Below are 19,659 nucleotides of genomic sequence, written 5' to 3'. Positions count from 1 at the left end.
CTACCGTGAGCGGCATCGCTGAGCTCTGGTGTCCGCTGGACGAAGCCAGAGACGGTCTTATTATCACTCTTAGTTAAATCTTTTTAATTGAAATAACGTATTGTATTGTTTTCATCTCTCTATATTAACACTTTGATTGCCTAAGGCTAAATTCATGATATACCATACAGTAGGTTGCCAGCTCTATTTGTCTATGGAGAAGTTCCCCTTCTTTGCAGGGCTATAACTTTTTAAATTCTATTGCTAAATTGCCATTATTAGGGCCCATTCAATGTCCTATATGTATTGTTCAGGGTGTATGAACGTTAAACTTTTTCATTCACATATTCATACTAAAATATGATCTAAAGTATAAGTATGTTTTCATCTCTTTCTGCAGCTTTCTCCAGAACGTGATTTATAGCCCCAAATGCATTATATTGATGATGAAATACAGTTTGATGGCAATCGGCGCGATATAAAAAATTCCAACTAGACATGGTTCTAGAAGTTACTACACGTCATCTGATGTTGACCGGATGGGTGAGGGGGCGTTTATAATTCCGTGGGCAACATTATACCATTCATCTAGTGTGGGTCATATGTTCATCAGATCAGTTAGTATAGGAGACATTGAAAAATAACGCTGAATCTTACCGTATCTTCCTCGCGCCGTTGGGCGATGAGCATGGAACAGACATTTTCCTATTATGGGATGTAGAAATATCCGGTCCATTTCCAGCTTGTATAATAGTATATACGTCCAAATCATGTTGTTTATCGAGTTATTGGCAACGGATCGCTATGTATTGTGACGAGCTAGAGTGCCGGAAACTATACCGAGTGCCCGGAAGTAATATGGGTGAATAGCACATCGTCCAAGTAACTTCCTGTTTGGCGATTGCGCCGATCGGCCACCAGATGGCGCTCTTGAACCGCTAGAGGGTTCAGTGGGGCTTTTTGGTGGGTCTCAGGCCAGCGGATGGGAAATATGAATCCGATCACAGATTTTTGAAATATTGATATCAAAGACGAGTTACGGCGTCTTCGGCAACTTGAGCATGGCGGGGAAGGACGCCTAAACTCGTCTTCTGGCAGTTAAAGTGTTAACGTGATTCCATCAACACAACATAAATGTTCAAAACACGACTTCATTATTGCTTATCTCTGCACATTATTGCTTATCTCTGCTCTGTTTACGTTGGGTGGACGAGCAGTGAGTTTTAATATTGAGCACGCCATAAGTAGGTAATATGCTCTTGCGCGTGACGCGACTTTGGGCTTCATTATTCAGCCACAGGCAGGAGTTTTTAGATCACAGGCTGGTCATGCATAATCTCGCCCACCAGACTCTTCTACCGAACTAAGAGTGATTTGAACTTGTGACCATAGGCTCCACAGCCAGCTGACGAACGAGTTGAGCTACGCGGGCCGATGTTAAAACTGAGTGACTAATCCATGATTTACACTTGTGCCAATTGCATGCGTTTGTCCCTAATCTTTAGTATTGGGTATTGGGTTCTACGATACCCATTTCAGCGTGCGTGTGTGCGAGGCTCGCTCTCGCATTATTATTATTTCTACGAGGCTCGCTCTTGCATTATTATTATTTCTACACTGCTCATTATTATTATTATTATTTCTACGCTCATACACGCTCATACCGGCGTGGGGGCAAAAAACTAGCATAGGTCAGTGGCCAATCAGAGCAACGCGGAAGGACAACTTGCTTGTGGAAAGTATAGACGCCCCCCTGACTCAATATGACGGCCGGCCCAAGCCGGAGGCAACGCTGACAGCCGGATTCGATACCGATGTCTCTTGCGTTGGTGACGAGCACAATGTCCGCTGCGCCACCCAGCCGCCCATATTTTATTTAATTCTTATACTGTTACAACAACCAATAAAGGTAAATGTTTTAACTTAAGGCGAGACACCCCAGGTGAATAGGCAAAATAAATATTTCAATAGATATCACTATGAAACTTTCCCAGTTTGTTTATAACTAAGAAAAAATGTATTGCAAGTTTTCTGAGATCTTATGTTTATATATGCAAAATAGGCGTTACCTAATTAAATATGCACTAATTTGCATATGACGTTAGCCTGGTATAAATACCAACATTGGATGAGGCCAGATTAAAACAAATTGTTTCATTATGTTGACACATAACACAGTGAACTTTGTCCAGAGGGGATTGTGGCTATGTCTTTTTATCATCCCATACATCAGGAAATGCTGTCTACAGCAGTGGCGGCTGGCCGATAGTGGGCGCTAGAGCGCCGCCCTCCCTGGTTAAAAGAAGAAGAAGAAAGAATTATTTGCATGAGGAGGCAGCAGCCTATTCATCCCCCAGCCGAGCCGGCGCCTAGCCCCCTCCACTCCGTTTTCATGAGCGCTCATTTCTGCTCCGCCGTAATTGCGCAACTCACAGGGCAAAATGCAAATACGTATAAATAAATACGTACAACATAGCGCTGTCAAATACGATACCAGAGGGCGCTTGCTTGAGTGCCCGATGCAGTCACTATTGGCTGAGAGTGGCACGTGACATCGCGTCCCCAGACGTTGTGCTCTGGGCTCTGGCTCTGCAGATGCGAGGGGCTACTAGGAAATAGTTGTCGGAAATTGATAATAATCACAAGATACTGTACATTCAGACAGTGTTGGATCTAACTAAATAGATGTATATGGACACTTTTATGGAAAGTTCAAGCCTGGAGTCTGGACCACAAAGCTTCTCGAACTAGGGTAGGCTATACTCTGTCTTAGCTGGTTCGACAACAAACAACAACTAGCTGGATGCTGTCTGGACAGTGGATATATAAATCAACAGTCTGGACAGTGGACATATACATCAACAGCCTGGACATATCAAGCCCTCCTGGACCGCGTTTAAACTAAACAAAGTGAGTCTCTCACTCTCTCTCTCTCTGCTGTGTTCTTGTTGAACTAACTCATTAATTTCGTCGCGGGTGGATCATAATCAACCAGACAATGAATGGTAACTTGTTTAAAATGACAAGATATACATATGTTCATTATTGTATTGATCAGAGAGAGAGTGGAGTTTCTTTTGGATTTAAAATAAGTGGATTATGGCTTGTTCAATATCGTCTATGTTTGAATGAATGAAAACTTTATTTAATAGATTGCAGAATGGGTACAATACAGTACGGCTCAATACATACAATTGTTAAGGGGATGCAGACCAGAGAAAGACGTTTGTCTTGTTTACATCAGGGTCCCCCATTTTCGATTCATATCGATAGTTTAATAGCTAGCCTTGGCTCATTTAACAATATGCAAAATATGTGTACAGCCCTGTACTCATACTGAAGTTATTCTTGGTATATACTACACATACTGTTATGGTTTGTAACCGACCCCAATCGCACAACACAAGACAGGTATGAGGGTAAGCCAAGAAACGGGCATTTATTGAACAGAAGGAAAAACCGGCACTGTCCCTTTAAGGGAGAACTCAAAATAAAGGAAAACATGACTGGGAAAGGCACAGTGCCTTTAAGAGGCGAGCTGGCTAAGGGGAAGGCAAGGGAAGGCAGGAAAAACAGGGAGGAACTAGGAGGACCGGACGGGAAGGACTAGGAGGACAAGAGAGGGGAGAAAGGGACAGAGGCCCGCGGATGGCGGGCTGGGGACAGGGAGGACTGGGAGGACTAGAATAGGCAAGTCTAACAAGACAGGTACACAAGCAAGGGGGAAAATGTTCTGCTGCTCTGCAGCTTCTCCCGTGGTGGTAGTAGGGGGTAGCAGAAGCTGACGTCTGAGCCGCTCTGCAGACTTCTCTCGGCAGAATCTCCGAGGTGTTGCGGGACCGAGAGAGAGAGAGAGGGAGCGAGTCAACAAGGGTGCAGGTAGAACGAGCAGGAGAACAGGAGAGGTGACTAGTACCCAAATACAAAGTTATCCAAGTGAACTAATCTTCGTGTAAATACACACAGTGAGCAAAGTTCCAAAACACAATCCCAAGTGAATATCTTCGTGTAAATACACACAGTGAGCACTGTTCCAAAACACAATCCCAAGTGAATATCTTCGGTGCAAAAATAGACACTGAGAGTGAAGTCAAAAAAACAATCCAATGTGAGTAATATCTTCGGTGTGAACAACACACAGTGGGAGATGTAAAGTCCCAAAATATTATCCCAGTGAGAACAACAAAAAGGCGATTGCTGGGTGAGTGACTGTCTGATAAAAAAGGTGGTAATCTTCAGTGTTAAAGAAACACACGAAAACGGAATTTGATCAAGACAGTCAGTAAAAACTCACCCAGGCGTTTGTGCGTAAAGAGCGCTGGAACAGCAGCGGGGCGAGAGCGTCGCCACCGGGGAGCCGGCTGTCCGAGCGGAGGTCAGAGTGGTGCGCCACTGCTTGGAGTGCGCGCCGGTACAGAGGACGCAATTGCTGCGCGGAGGTCTGGAGTGGAGAGCGCGTCTGCGCGGAATGCGCGCCGGTACGGTGAGACGCATCTGGAGTGCGTCTGCGTGGAAGAGTGCGCCAGGCTCGGAGGTCTGGATGATGTCTGGGCGTCTGCAGCGCGGAGGTCTGGATGTGCGTCAGGACGACTGCTGCGCGGAGGTCTGAAGTGGATCACTGGGATACCTCCCGTGGAAGTCTAGGGAGCGCAGTCCAGTCTCTCCCTCAGGCAACGGCGACAGGAGGCGAAGGCTGGAGCACATCCTTACGCCGGAGATAAAAACAGCATAGACAGAACAGAGGACCTCCCGAGGGAGTCTTGATGAAAGAGAATATGATACCGAATGTTACGGCATGTTACAACATGTTACAACACGACCCCACGACGAAACGAGGGGAAGAGCCAGGTACTTAAGCCCACCGGGGAACTAATTAGAATACAATTCAGGTGCGGGAGGTAATTGATAATCGAGCTAGAAGTGTGAGTTCGGCACCAGACCAATCAAACACATAATGACAGGTAGTACAAGGGTGTGGCTGCTGAGAGCAAACGAGAGTAAAGAACGAGAGGGTGGGGGCTAGTGAGAGTGAGTGAGAAGGGAATTCCTAAACAGTAGGCTTAAAGGAACAGAGAGAGTAGGTGAGCAGCGGACAAAACCTCACAGTACCCCCCCCTCAACGGGAGCCACCCGGCGACCCAAAAATACAGACAGAGTGGCAGGGGGCAAAACAAGGCAAAAAAAACAAAAGGTACTGGGCCAAGCCAGCAGGGGAAGCCACAACAAAAGTGGGGCTAGCAAAAGAACAGGGTAGCCGAGGGGTAACCAGAGTAGCAGAGGGGCAAAGTAGGGTAGCTGAGGGGTAACCAGAGGAGCTGAGGGGTAACCAAGAGGAGCACCGGGAAAAGGGCTAGCAGAGGGAAGGTTAGCTGCCAGGGCACTGATAGCTACAGGGCCTATGCTAGCTGTACTGCTACATCAACATAGAGGCTGCGCAAGCTGCCGGAGCTAGGCTAGCAGAGGGAAAGGGTAGCTGCCAGGGCACTGATAGCTACAGGGCCTATGCTAGCTGTACTGCTACATCAACATAGAGGCTGCGCTAGCTGCCGGAGCTAGGCTGGCAGACAGGGCTGGACCAGCATGAGAGAACAAGCTAGCTGGAAGGACAGTCCTAGCTGTGTGAGAAAAACTGACCTTGCTAGCTGAAAGGGCAGTCCTAGCAGTGGGATAAAACTGACCATGCTAGCTGAAAAGGCAGTCCTAGCAGTGGGAGATAAACTGACCTTGCTAGCTGAAAGGGCAGTCCTAGCAGTGGGATAAACTGACCTTGCTAGCTGAAAAGGCAGTCCTAGCAGTGTGAGAAAAACTGACCTTGCTAGCTGAAAGGGCAGTCCTAGCAGTGGGATAAACTGACCTTGCTAGCTGAAAGGGCAGTCCTAGCAGTGGGAATACTGACCTTGCTAGCTGAAAGGGCAGTCCTAGCAGTGGGAGAAAACTACACAAAAAGTGGAGGCCATGCAGAGGGACCGGGTTAGCTGCCTGGGCCCGGCTAGCTACAGGGCCTATGCCAGCTGCAAGGGCTGCATTAACATAGAGGCTGTGCTAACAGCCGGGGCCAAGCAAGCAGACTAGGGCCATGCAGAGGGACTGGGTTAGCTGCCAGGGCATGGCTAGCTACAGGGCCTATGCCAGCAGCAAGGGCTGCATTAACATAGAGGCTGTGCTAGCAGCCGGGGCAAAGCTAGCAGACAGGGGCCATGCTGGTAGTAGAGGCCTAACAAGCTGCAGGGGAGCCAAAACGGGGAGACTAACAAGCTAACAGGGGAGCTAACAGGGAAGCTAACAGGGAACTAGAGGGAACAAGAAAAAAAAAAGGCAAACTCAACATACACCGTCTGTGCTGGCTGGGGTCGTCGATTTGGTGGGGTCGTACTGTTATGGTTTGTACCCGACCCCAATCGCACAACACAAGACAGGTATGAGGGTAAGCCAAGAAACGGGCATTTATTGAACAGAAGGAAAAACCGGCACTGTCCCTTTAAGGGAGAACTCAAAATAAAGGAAAACATGACTGGGAAAGGCACAGTGCCTTTAAGAGGCGAGCTGGCTAAGGGGAAGGCAAGGGAAGGCAGGAAAAACAGGGAGGAACTAGGAGGACCGGACGGGAAGGACTAGGAGGACAAGAGAGGGGAGAAAGGGACAGAGGCCCGCGGATGGCGGGCTGGGGACAGGGAGGACTGGGAGGACTAGAATAGGCAAGTCTAACAAGACAGGTACACAAGCAAGGGGGAAAATGTTCTGCTGCTCTGCAGCTTCTCCCGTGGTGGTAGTAGGGGGTAGCAGAAGCTGACGTCTGAGCCGCTCTGCAGACTTCTCTCGGCAGAATCTCCGAGGTGTTGCGGGACCGAGAGAGAGAGAGAGGGAGCGAGTCAACAAGGGTGCAGGTAGAACGAGCAGGAGAACAGGAGAGGTGACTAGTACCCAAATACAAAGTTATCCAAGTGAACTAATCTTCGTGTAAATACACACAGTGAGCAAAGTTCCAAAACACAATCCCAAGTGAATATCTTCGTGTAAATACACACAGTGAGCACTGTTCCAAAACACAATCCCAAGTGAATATCTTCAGTGCAAAAATAGACACTGAGAGTGAAGTCCAAAAAACAATCCAATGTGAATAATATCTTCGGTGTGAACAACACACAGTGGGAGATGTAAAGTCCCAAAATATTATCCCAGTGAGAACAACAAAAAGGCGATCGCTGGGTGAGTGACTGTCTGATAAAAAAGGTGGTAATCTTCAGTGTTAAAGAAACACACGAAAACGGAATTTGATCAAGACAGTCAGTAAAAACTCACCCAGGCGTTTGTGCGTAAAGAGCGCTGGAACAGCAGCGGGGCGAGAGCGTCGCCACCGGGGAGCCGGCTGTCCGAGCGGAGGTCAGAGTGGTGCGCCACTGCTTGGAGTGCGCGCCGGTACAGAGGACGCAATTGCTGCGCGGAGGTCTGGAGTGGAGAGCGCGTCTGCGCGGAATGCGCGCCGGTACGGAGAGACGCATCTGGAGTGCGTCTGCGTGGAAGAGCGCGCCAGGCTCGGAGGTCTGGATGATGTCTGGGCGTCTGCAGCGCGGAGGTCTGGATGTGCGTCAGGACGACTGCTGCGCGGAGGTCTGAAGTGGATCACTGGGATACCTCCCGTGGAAGTCTAGGGAGCGCAGTCCAGTCTCTCCCTCAGGCAACGGCGACAGGAGGCGAAGGCTGGAGCACATCCTTACGCCGGAGATAAAAACAGCATAGACAGAACAGAGGACCTCCCGAGGGAGTCTTGATGAAAGAGAATATGATACCGAATGTTACGGCATGTTACAACATGTTACAACACGACCCCACGACGAAACGAGGGGAAGAGCCAGGTACTTAAGCCCACCGGGGAACTAATTAGAATACAATTCAGGTGCGGGAGGTAATTGATAATCGAGCTAGAAGTGTGAGTTCGGCACCAGACCAATCAAACACATAATGACAGGTAGTACAAGGGTGTGGCTGCTGAGAGCAAACGAGAGTAAAGAACGAGAGGGTGGGGGCTAGTGAGAGTGAGTGAGAAGGGAATTCCTAAACAGTAGGCTTAAAGGAACAGAGAGAGTAGGTGAGCAGCGGACAAAACCTCACACATACTAGGTCTGATTGTGTAACGAATCGATTCCACGTCGCGCTGTGTGTGAGTGAGAGAGAGAGAGAGAGAAAGAGAGAGGAGAGATAGAGGGGGATACTAATTAATTCCGCCCCCCCACCGTGAAGAATTCACCAGCCGCCACTGGTCTACAGTCATAAAAAATAAATTTTTTCGCCAGGTTTTTTGGTATAAATGTACTATAAATCAAGCTATGAATGATACTGTATATCAACAAACCCCTCTGGACAAAGATGCAGGGTATATACAGTATAGGAAGAAATGTGGAAAGTATGGTGTGTGTAGGTGCTAGGTAAATGGTACATGTTTACCCAAGTGTGTAAGAAAAATGCATAAAATCTTTTTTTTTGGGAAAACGCCTTAAAAGTTCTGTATTGTAAAATGCCATACTTTTTTTTGTTGAAAAAAATCAAACCATAGGTGGCTGGGTGGCGCAGCGGACATTGTGCTCGTCACCAACGCAAGAGACACCGGGTTCGACTCCGGCTGTCGGCGTTGCCTCCGGCTTGGGCCGGCCGCCATACTAACTCAATTGGCAGAGTTAGCAAGTGGAAGTCGATGGGTGGTAATCTGGACAACACAGCCATGAACAGGCTTTGAACAGAGAACAAAATCAACAGAACTCCATATGCTAATGATAACACTGCTGTGATACTTACCAGCAAGCAGGTAGACCATGAACAGAGAACACAGCCATGAACAGGCTTTGAACAGAACATGAACATGCAATCAACAGAACTGGAACGGGCCATAAACAGAAAACTAGGCCATGAACAGCCCATACGAGTCAAGTCAATAACGTGACTGACGAGAGCACTCACAGGGCTCCAGAGGGCACCCATTTGGGAATCAGATGCACCCCAAGTTGTCACACCAGTGCACCCAGGGGTGTAAAGTACTTGAGTAATTGTACTTCGTTACAATACTTAAGTACTGTTTTGGGGGATTTGTACTTTACTCGAGTATTATTAGGTTTGTATACTTTGTACTTTTACTCCATTACATTTCAGAGAAAAAATACATACTTTTTACTCCTTACATTTAAAATGCAGACCTACAAAGTACAAAGTACAAATCTCACAGGTCCAACCATTTAATTAGTATATTTTAATTGTTTATCTGGCCGAACTAACGTTAACGTTATTAATCCTGCGACCGCAGGTAAACAGCCAATCAAATCCCCATCAATGGAAAATGAACCCGCCCATACCCATGCTGATTGGTCCTTGTGCAACACTAGAAAGCAGGGATCTTTGATTAAACACCTGCTATCAGAAGAATAGACAGTCAGATCCGCATTATGCTGTGGTTAATATTGTGATATTATTCAGGGTACTCCAGTATTCTGTCTTCTGTCTGTCTTCAGCATTGTCTATCGCAGAACACATTCCATTGTGGGCAGAGTGTATGCTTGGTTTCATTCCAGCCTTGCCTAAACACCAGCTGATGATTTCACTAATTGGCTCACCTCTTCAACTAACTCACCTGGTGCAATGTATAGTTAAAATGAAAACTTGGCCCACGATGGAATGAATTTGAGACCTGGTCTATCCCTTTCAAAAAAAAATTTACTTTTACTTTTTAGTACTTAAGTACATTTAAAAGTAGGACTTTTTTACTTTTACTCAAGTGTGTTTTTAGCCAGATACTTTGACTTTTACTTGAGTCAGATTTTGAGACGGTACCCATACTTTCACTTAAGTATAATTTCTGGGTACTTTTTACACCCCTGAGTGCACCTTACATTTAGCAGGTCTGTCTACAGTATGTGTGTGTATGTATAGGTGCACCTGAATTATGCATTACATGAAAAAAGTTAGGCGCACCGTGCAACCAACTAAAACGTTTAGTACTCTGGACGAGCCCTGAACAAACACCGCCCTTCCACCCTACTCTTAAACTGTGGGGCTTTTCCTTCTTCTTCAGTGACCTGTAACAACAGGCTCTGATGCTGACTTCACCGGTCAGCTTGTCTTTATTTGAAACCGTCAGGCATAAAACATGACATGATGAATAACAAGATAGTTTGACTTTTGATTGATTTAATACTTTATTAGCAGTTTGTATACAAAAAGCCAAGAGTCTATTTTGAGAATCACACATAAAGAATGCTGCATTCTTTTAGGTACAATGTCTTGCACATAGAAGTAGCCTACATTTGACTTGGTGAGGTTGGTGATGTATAATGCAGCCTGCAGATAGCATTACAGATAGCATTTTACATGCAGGTAAACAACAGGAGAAAAGACGTGCATGCAGCATAATAACGCTTCCCAGATCGGCATAACATGATAAAATGTCTTTTGATTATCAAACAAGTCCATATGGGGTCTAACAAACGCGATGGTGACAACAACAGCAATTAATTTATCATGTCTCCTAATAGGGCTGGGAAATTAATCAAAAAAAAATCTTGATCTCGATTCATAGACCTATGCAATCTCATTTCTAAGTTATGACGATTTTTTTTATAATAAAAAAAAAGTTTTTAAATTATTTTTTATTATTTCTTTTTTTTACTTTTTACTTTACTTTTTAAATGATTTTATTGAAAAAATAATAATTGTGAGAGAATCGTGATCTCAATTCTTAGAGAGAAAAATCGTGATTCACATTAAATCGCCCAGCCCTATCTCCTAATATTAGCTCAAATGCTAATTTGGCTAACTAACAGTAAACGTTTTTACATGAAATACAGCCCAAAAACCCTGCTGACAAACGTTTGCTATGTAGACACGTGAATATGTCCAACCGTAATTCAATGTGTCTAACTGTATTCATTGTGCTCTAACTGTTTTATGATAACGCTGTGTAACTTGATGACCCGTTTTGATTCTTCATACTCTAATATGGACATTCAGTAGTGGGACATGGCGCTGGACTGCCGCCGGGGGGAGCTGGTGCGACGTTGGGCTGGCAAAGACAGGTGAGGAAGAGGCTGGTATGAAGGAGGAGTCTGACACAGGAGACTCACTCTTTCGTCGAATTCCACAGAAGCAAGCAGGTGTGTCGGCGAAGAGCTTACCATACAAAGGACACGTGGGATACGACTCCTGCGTCCAGTCCGAACAAGTAACGTCGCTGGGCTGGCCAATAGTTTATCATCCCAGTATAGTGATTAGGGCACGTTGACCCCAGAAGAAGACGTTCGACAGCCGGACTGCACTGTTGACCCGCCGCGAGCAGCGTTTAGAACGTATAGTCGGGAGAATAGTTTAGCTTCAGAGCTTAGCTTCAAGTATAGGCCTGTTAGCCTAGTTAGCTCACACGTCGCTCCGCCGTCTTCCAGCCCTCGGAGCAGACACCGCCGCCAGACGTCTCTGGACTTCACCCGCCTCCAGCATTCTCTATAGCCGACCGCCAGTCCAGAGATTCACCTGCCTAACATCAGCCCAGCCGGCCCCCTTGCTATCACAGGTGACAACCACGGGACCGTTCAACGGCCAACTCGCATCTAGGGCTGTCTTAAATACTTCGAAGCTTCGAAGCTTCGTTCGATGGCACGAGCTTCGGACATAAAAAATAAATAAATAAATAAATATTTTTTTTGCCTCAAATCTTGCGCCTCCATCCCAGTGAAACGAGAGTAAGCGGTGCCTTCCCGCCTCCATTCCAATGAAACGAAAGTAAGCGGCGCCTCGACTCCACCTCTCTACAACAAGCACTTGGAGATTATGTGTTGAAAACTAGGGATGTCCGATATTATCGGCCTACCGATATTATCGGCCAATATCGGCATTAAAATGTGATATCGGAAAATATTGGTTAAAAAAATATATATATATTTTTACATTTCTATAACCTTTATTTACCCAGACAAGCAAGTAAGAACAAATTCTGATTTTATTTATTGTCAAAAGTATGCTTAATGTTGTGTTAATTCCACAACAAGAGATATGTAATGTTAATTACCTGAAATTATTCAGTTTTTTTGGGGGGGGGGGGGAGACCCTGTATATATCGGTATCGGTTGATATCGGTATCGGAAATTAAGAGTTGGACAATATCGGTATATCGGTATTGGTAAAAAAGCCAATATCGAGCATCCCTATTGAAAACAACAAGGACATGTGCAGCAGACATGTCGACGAAGAAGTCATCAGACGTGTGGTTACGCTTTAAAATATGCAAAGACAATGCCCAAAAAGCCGAGTGCCAGATATGCCAGAAGAAAATGGCATATCACAACTCTACAACAACTTTGTCAAATCACCTAAAAAACGTAAGTATCGTTGTACACGACGGCGACGCCACACAAAACATTAATAAGGCTATGCCTATGCTGCTATGACTAATGTGTTACCAAGTTGGCTAATTTTATTGTAATCATCTGCTTTTGTAGGTGCATTGTCTGATATAATTATAAATGATAAATTAAATATAATATAATTGTTTGCTTGATAGACGAAGGTTGCAACATAATTATGTAATGTCATGTCGTTGGCTGTGAGAGCAGCCCCACTGCACCCAGGCAGCGCAGCCGAGTGAAACCTTGTTGGCTGCGTCACAGTCACGAAAGGGGCTACTTAATTAATTAATCCAATCCACTTTATTTATAGAGCACATTTAAAAATAACAAAGTTTACCAAAGTGCTGTACAAGTCCCACAACATAAGATACAAAAAAATATTAAAAAAAAAGATATATATATATATTATAATGCATTTTTTTTTTCGAAGCTCGGCCCCGAAGCTTCGATTGCCAAAAAAAGCTTCGAAGGTCAGCCCTACTCGCGTCACAGACATTCGTTGCGGGAGCGGGCCAGCACTCGATTGGTACACTCACAACAGGTACCGTTAGCGCTCCAAGCGCCCTGGAACATTATCGGCGAACATTCTCTTTTTCAATAGCATGCCCTCTTAAGGGCGAAGAGGATAAGGTACTTTGAGCTTGCACGTGCACCATTGACTAAGGGCGCCTCAACTTTATTATTTTGGTAATGCCATTTATAAGGTATTTTGATTTTCAGTGTGGGCCCACTCTCTTTCGTTTACTGTAATAACGTGTGGTGCATATGGCACAATTGTGATTGTAATTATACTTGTTTTCCCACTGTGTGCTCCCGGAGCATTCCGCCAATCTCCTTGGTACTTAGTGTATGAAAAGCTTATAACCCATACGGGGAATTGTGCATATGTGTATATGTGAAGAGCTTAAATAAAAGGAGAGGCGTAGAAATGGGACCACTGTGTGCGTGTCAATTAATGTGCATTATTGTTTAACCCCTTCCTTTCGATTAATGTGCATTACTGCTTAACCCCTTCTTATCCACGGCCTATGTGCAATTGGGGCAGGTGCTCTGTGCAGGTCTCCACCAGTCAATAAGGAAAGGTACTGCTTTGGGGAAGAATTATATCATCCATCAGTACTGCCCGGGACGTACTAGGGGAAGTGTGGGTGTTTGGGGAATTACTGCGTTCGCCCTGGAGGGTGAGAAGGACCAGTGTATAGCACCTAGGTTAGTAAATCCTAGGCCCCATCTGCTCCATTTGCTAAATCTCAATTCTAGTACCCCTGCACTACAGTCGGGGACCCAGCCGGACCCAGATCTCCTGGGCTCCCACTACCTGGTTACAGTCTACATTCAGTGTGCGAACCATAGCATGGTCTTTGGGTGAGCCAAATAATTTTTTTTTGCGCGCGCGCGCGGGGGGGGGGGGGGGGGAGGGTGACTGTTGGAGTATACTGTGATCGCAGACGTTAATGTAGCCTGTAGCCTGTAGGCCTTGTGTATGTATGTGACAAATAAACCTCTTGAATCCTGTCATATATTCAATCAGTTTCAGCAACTACAGAACACATAATACTAGACAACTCACTTGTTGAGGTCCGGCCGTCTGGACGGTCTGGGCTTCCACAGCACATTCCATGATAAAAAAAAAGTATCCATTTAGTTAGATAGATGATAGATCATCATCCAACACTGTCTACAGTATCCTATCCTGTGTTCTGATACGACCGCAGGCGCCGGCACGGTCACCGGGCGTTGTAATACTAATAATAGTCTCCACCGGAGCAGCAGCAGCAGCAGGTGTAATTGTAACGGCGTCGCCTGTGATCCCGCCTCCTGCTGCTCTGTCAGCTTCACTGTCTTCGTGAAACCAAAATTGGTTAGGCTTACTTGTTTTCGTTTAGACATTATGCATTCCTGAGTGACCTTATTTACTGGCTGTCAAAACGATCACTGTGTCAACAAGTCACAGCACAGGTTACAAAGTGGGTCAAGTTTGATTTGTGCCGTGCGTGCGTGCAGGCTGCAGCGCCGCCGCGCTCCGAATGGTAATTGCAAGAATAGCATGCATGTTGCCATATTACGTGTGAATTAGTGCGCAAATCATTAATCATACATCCAAAATAGCATACGTTTATTATTATACACGATGATGATACAGAAAATTACAGAAAAATGAGAAATGCATGGCAAAAGTAGCATTTATTTTCAGTAATTTAGAGACCCCCAGGGGAGCTTTAGAGACCCCCAAGGGAGCTGATGTCTGATCTAGGGGAGCTATAGCGGACCCAGCTCCCCCCGTGGATCGCACCCTGTCTACATTTACCCTCATCAAGTAGGGATAATCCACCCTTCTACACTTGTTAAATAGATTCTATAATATGATACAAACGTTTCATTACCTCTCTGTGACAACAAAGTTGTTTAAATAACGGGAGAAAACTACGATGTATTTTGATGGGACCGGAAGAACCCTTCTCAACCCGGAAGACCTACCGGAAATGCCTACGTCACGTTGTGCAAGTGGAGAATCGATGTTTGTTTACTTGTTTTTAAGGTGGTGAGGTGAGGAGTGAGGTTTCTTGATCTGGTACTGTAGCTTCGACAGAGCTCTCCTACGTCTATTTCGATGCTCACCACCAGAGGGCAGTATGCACCCCGTTTCACTCCCTCTAGGTCTAGGAAACTGGGAAACGCATACTGTTTGTGGTACTCATTGTATCCTGTACAATAAGATAGGGTGGTCCTCTATAGCAGAGACACATGGTTTGCACTGGAAGCTGCTTCTATATAAAGCCATTGTTGGGTGATCTTCCACCTTACAGTATTGCAACACACTTGAAATAATACATAAACCAGTCAGAAATAAAGATGAAAGAACTGGAACAGAATCAAAATGCTGTATAAAAGGAGCAAACAAAAGCAGCATCACATTGCAACACAAAACAATATCAAACCATAATATTAACTAAGAACATTCCTGTCAGAATTGCAGACCATTAATAACAAAAAATAAATCCACAGGCCTACCAGTCCTTGCAGCACTGCTCTTTAGAGCCAGTAGTATCAAACCAAAATCAAACCTTGTCCATTGTCCAACAAGAAATAAGTCCCATGTCGATCCACATCCGAAAAAGAAAGGGAACAAAAACAATCCAATAGGAAGCAAGACTGCGTCTGAACTGTCCTTGGCTTGGTCTACTTGGTCTACTCAAAACAGCAGAATCTCCATGAGGCAGAGATGATAGATCCCCAATCCAAGATGGCACCTGAGGGTCAGGAACACACCCCTAACCACACCCCTGACGAACACCCATACCTGGGACATTAAAGGTCAAGTGACCCATATCTTAACATGGACCAGACTGTCATAAGACACATTTATTTACTGTACATGAAATACAGAACATCTATTGAATAGCATAGTGTAGTTGATCTAATAAATCATTTTTGGAGAGTGGATGTTGTCCATATATCATGCTGTACGTGTCTGTAACACTGTGTGTGTGCAAAACATTTTAATGTGAGCAAGACTGACTCATAAATCTGTGACTCTGTACACCCTGACCAACTCAGAATGAAAACGAATGTTTCATAATGTCAGCATCATCATTCCTCAACACCCCCCTTCCTCCACCCCCCAGCCTACCTCCACTCCCACCCTACCTCCACTCCCCACCCTACCTCCACCCCCACCCATACCTCCACCCCCACCATACCTACACTTGCTGAAGCATAGCATTCTGTATTTTATCCTGTTCCCTCAATTCTCTTTCCGCTCCTATAAAGTTTGTGCCATTGTCTGATCTTAAAGACAAAACTTGACCTTGTCGACAGATGAATCTTCGTAATGCATGGATGCAGGAGTCTGTATGAATGAATGAAAACTTTATTTAACAGATTGCAGAATGGGTACAATACAGAACGGCTCAATACACACAATTGTTAAGGGGATGCAGACCAGAGAAAGACTTTCGTCTTGTTTACATCAGGGTCCCCCATTTTCAATTCATCATGACATTTATGACATACACGACATACAGATAGCATGACATTTATGACACAAATTGATCTCTAAACAATGTTTGTATGTCTCCACAATGGTATGATTCTGGCCTGGTAGGTTAAGCCAGGGGTTCCCAAACTTTTCAGGCCGGGACCCAGAAAATAAGGCGTCAGAGAGCCGCGGCCCAATGCACATTGTCAGGCTTTTTTTTTTTTTTTTTTTTGCCATGTGACCGATTTTTTAAGCCAAATATCACTTCAATCCTATTAAGTTAGTTCAAGTTAGTTATTCATTTATATGTGCTATTTATGAGAGGGCTAACTTGTTGCAAAATAATAATGATAATAATAATAGCCTCATTAAAATACTATTATTGCTTCGGTTGTTTTCAGCGTTTTATGTGCATAATCTGTTATTTAGTTTGAAATGTTCGTTGAAATAAGTAGATTTTTCGTTTTTGTTTATTTATTAAGTTAATATAAAACCATATAGTCACATTTTAGAATACAATAGAATAGAATTTTAGAATACAACTAGAAACGAGGCGGTTAGGTGGCCGAGCGGAGATTGCGTTCGTCACCAACCCCGGAGCTGTGAGCTGGATTTGCCTGTTCGAATCCAGCTCACAGCTCCGGGGTTGTCACCAGCTTGGCTGGCCGTCTGCACTAATACAATTGGCTGTATTAGAGGGTGGGAGAAGCTGGCGGGGTGGGTCCGGGTCGTTGTAAACAGCGACTCCTACAGTTCGGTCGGGGCGCCTGCTAAGCGCGGATAGGACTTGAGGGGGATAGTGTGGTCCTCCCACACGCTACGCCCTCTCGATGAGAATCCGCGCTGCCAGGTGAAAAAGAAGCGGTGATTGGCTGGACGTGTGTCGGAGGAAGCACGTGGTAGCCTCCACTCTCCCAGATGATCTGACTGTGGGGGGTAAGTGCGCAGCGACCAGGAAAGGACTGGGAATTGGCATACGACTAACATTGGGATGGGAGAAAATCGGAGGAAAATGGAGGGGGGAAAAAGACCAAAAAAAAAAAAAAAAAGAGAATACAACTAGAAACACTGTCCTGGCCGCGTGTACCACTTCCGCAACGCATTTGATTTCCGGGGTTGGCCTGATTGGCCGAGACGGCCACGTGATGCGCGTGGCACGCCCCCGCGGCAAGCGCGCTACTGCTGGAGTTCACTTCGCCTTTCACATCGCTGCCGTTGGCGAAAGCAGGATGAGAGAGCGTAGATTTCGCTGTGTATCATTTAATCATTTATCATTTAACATTTGAAAGGCATACATTGTTGTCATACAGAAGTACAGAATACTTTTATCCAAAATGCTTCTTACTGTTACACTGTTAGAGACTGTGCTAGACAAATTAATGACTAATTCGGTCAGAAATAACGTAACTAATAACGTTAGTAAGCACTGCTTATATGCTTATTATGTCTGCGGGGTACAGTAAACGTTTCTCCCGGTACATTCTGAAGAGCACACCGCTGTATGTTGGAGAACGATAGGTTATGTAGATAACCTAGTTATATTAGTATTGGCTGAGCGTCCCGCTCTGAGCCTTATGAGATACCCCTTATCTCCTATGATACCTAATGTATCTCCCACGAAACAACTACATGCACCCCACCTGTATGGGGCCCCGCCCCTATGGTGGCATAGCCCATATAACCGTGACTCTGGTCACCAAACACCCTTCCTCGCCAAATCCCGTCCCAGGAAAAGATCCCTCAAGAGGGAACTCAGGGCCGCGCAGAGCGGGACGCTCAGCCAATACTAATATAACTAGGTTATCTACATAACCTATCGTTATATATCGTATTTGCTTTCGCGTCCCGCTCTGAGCCTTATGAGATATGGGGAAGAGCGGACGCGAGACCCGACAAATGTACCCCCTGAGGACCCGTAAGCCCACATCAAGGGGTGCGGGGAGCCCTGTCACCCCATCCTTCCTAACGAAGGGGGGGCGCAGTCAACTCCACCTGAATGCGAACAAGAGGGAACTAGAACCCCTTGAACACACCATACAGGCGGAACCACGTGTGACTCAACACACTGTGGCCCATACCCATACACTCCTGCTACCCGACCAAAGGACGGGAAGCAGGAAAGGCCACAGACCCCAGAACCGCCTGGGAGACAGAACCCCCGGTCATGTCCATGAGGTAAAACCTTACAAAGGGGCCCGGGGAGGACCATGAAGCCGCAGCACAGATGTCCTCCACCGAGGCCCCACCCAGGAGAGCGGCAGAAGCAGCCACCCCACGAGTGGAGTGTGCCCTGACGCCCCCAAGGGGATCCTGCCCAGCCAACGTGTAGCAGAGGGTAATGCCCTCGCACAACCAATGGGACAGGCGCTGCTTCGACAGTGCCTTACCTGCACGAGCCCCACCGTAACAGACAAAAAGCTGGTCGGTAACCCTGAAGTCCTGAGTACGGCTGAGGTAAATCCCCAAGCACGGACTGGACATGACAGGTGAAGGCCCGCATCTAACTCACTAGTGTGAGGAGGAGGACGAAACGCCTGAACCACAATATCCCGGGAGCGGAAGGAACTCCGGATATTCTTAGGCACGAAAGCAGGATTAGGTCGCAGAGTGGCACCGCAATCGGTCCGAAAAGACAGGCACTCTGGACGTACCGAGAGAGCACAGAGCGGCTCAAACGGGGCCAAGGACAACCGACGAGGACCAATTGAAGATCCCAAGTCGGAGCCAAGGAGCGTTGCACCGGCTTAACGCGTCGAGCGCCAAGCAGGAAACGCTTCACAAGAGGGTGGCTGAACAAGACATCCCCTCAAACCCCTCATGATAGGAGGATATAGCTGATGCATATACCCTCACCGTCGAAGCCGACAGTCTATCAAGGAGAGACTGGAAGTAACTAAGGACAGCATCCAGGGGGCAGGAGACTGAGTCCCGGCCCCCCGCCTTACACCACACTTGGAACATACGTCATCTGCCCCGCGTAAGCGCGACAGTGGAGGGAGCATGCGCATTCCGGATGGTAACACCATCAGGATCAAGAACCTGCGCCCCTCAACGTACCCGTCCCAACAACTGACCTAACAGATGTATGGGGAAGAATCCCTGGCGGCACGGCATCGGTCCCAGACCTGCCTGGCCATGTCCAGACGTAATCCTCACCCGTCAGGATGAGGACCGCCCCGCGACAGTACACCTGCACCCACATTCTCCCTGCCGGGGATGTGGGGAGCCCTCAGGCCGCGCAGATGGAGGACGCCCATAGCCAGCCGCCCGCCGCCTGGTGCAGACAGGGGGAGCGTACTCCTCCCTGTCTGTCGATACACG

This window comes from Notolepis coatsorum, assembly GCF_963971535.1.
Source record: "Notolepis coatsorum genome assembly, chromosome: 19".
NCBI classification, from domain to species: domain Eukaryota; kingdom Metazoa; phylum Chordata; class Actinopteri; order Aulopiformes; family Paralepididae; genus Notolepis; species Notolepis coatsorum.
Note: the sequence above shows the minus strand (reverse complement) of the source record.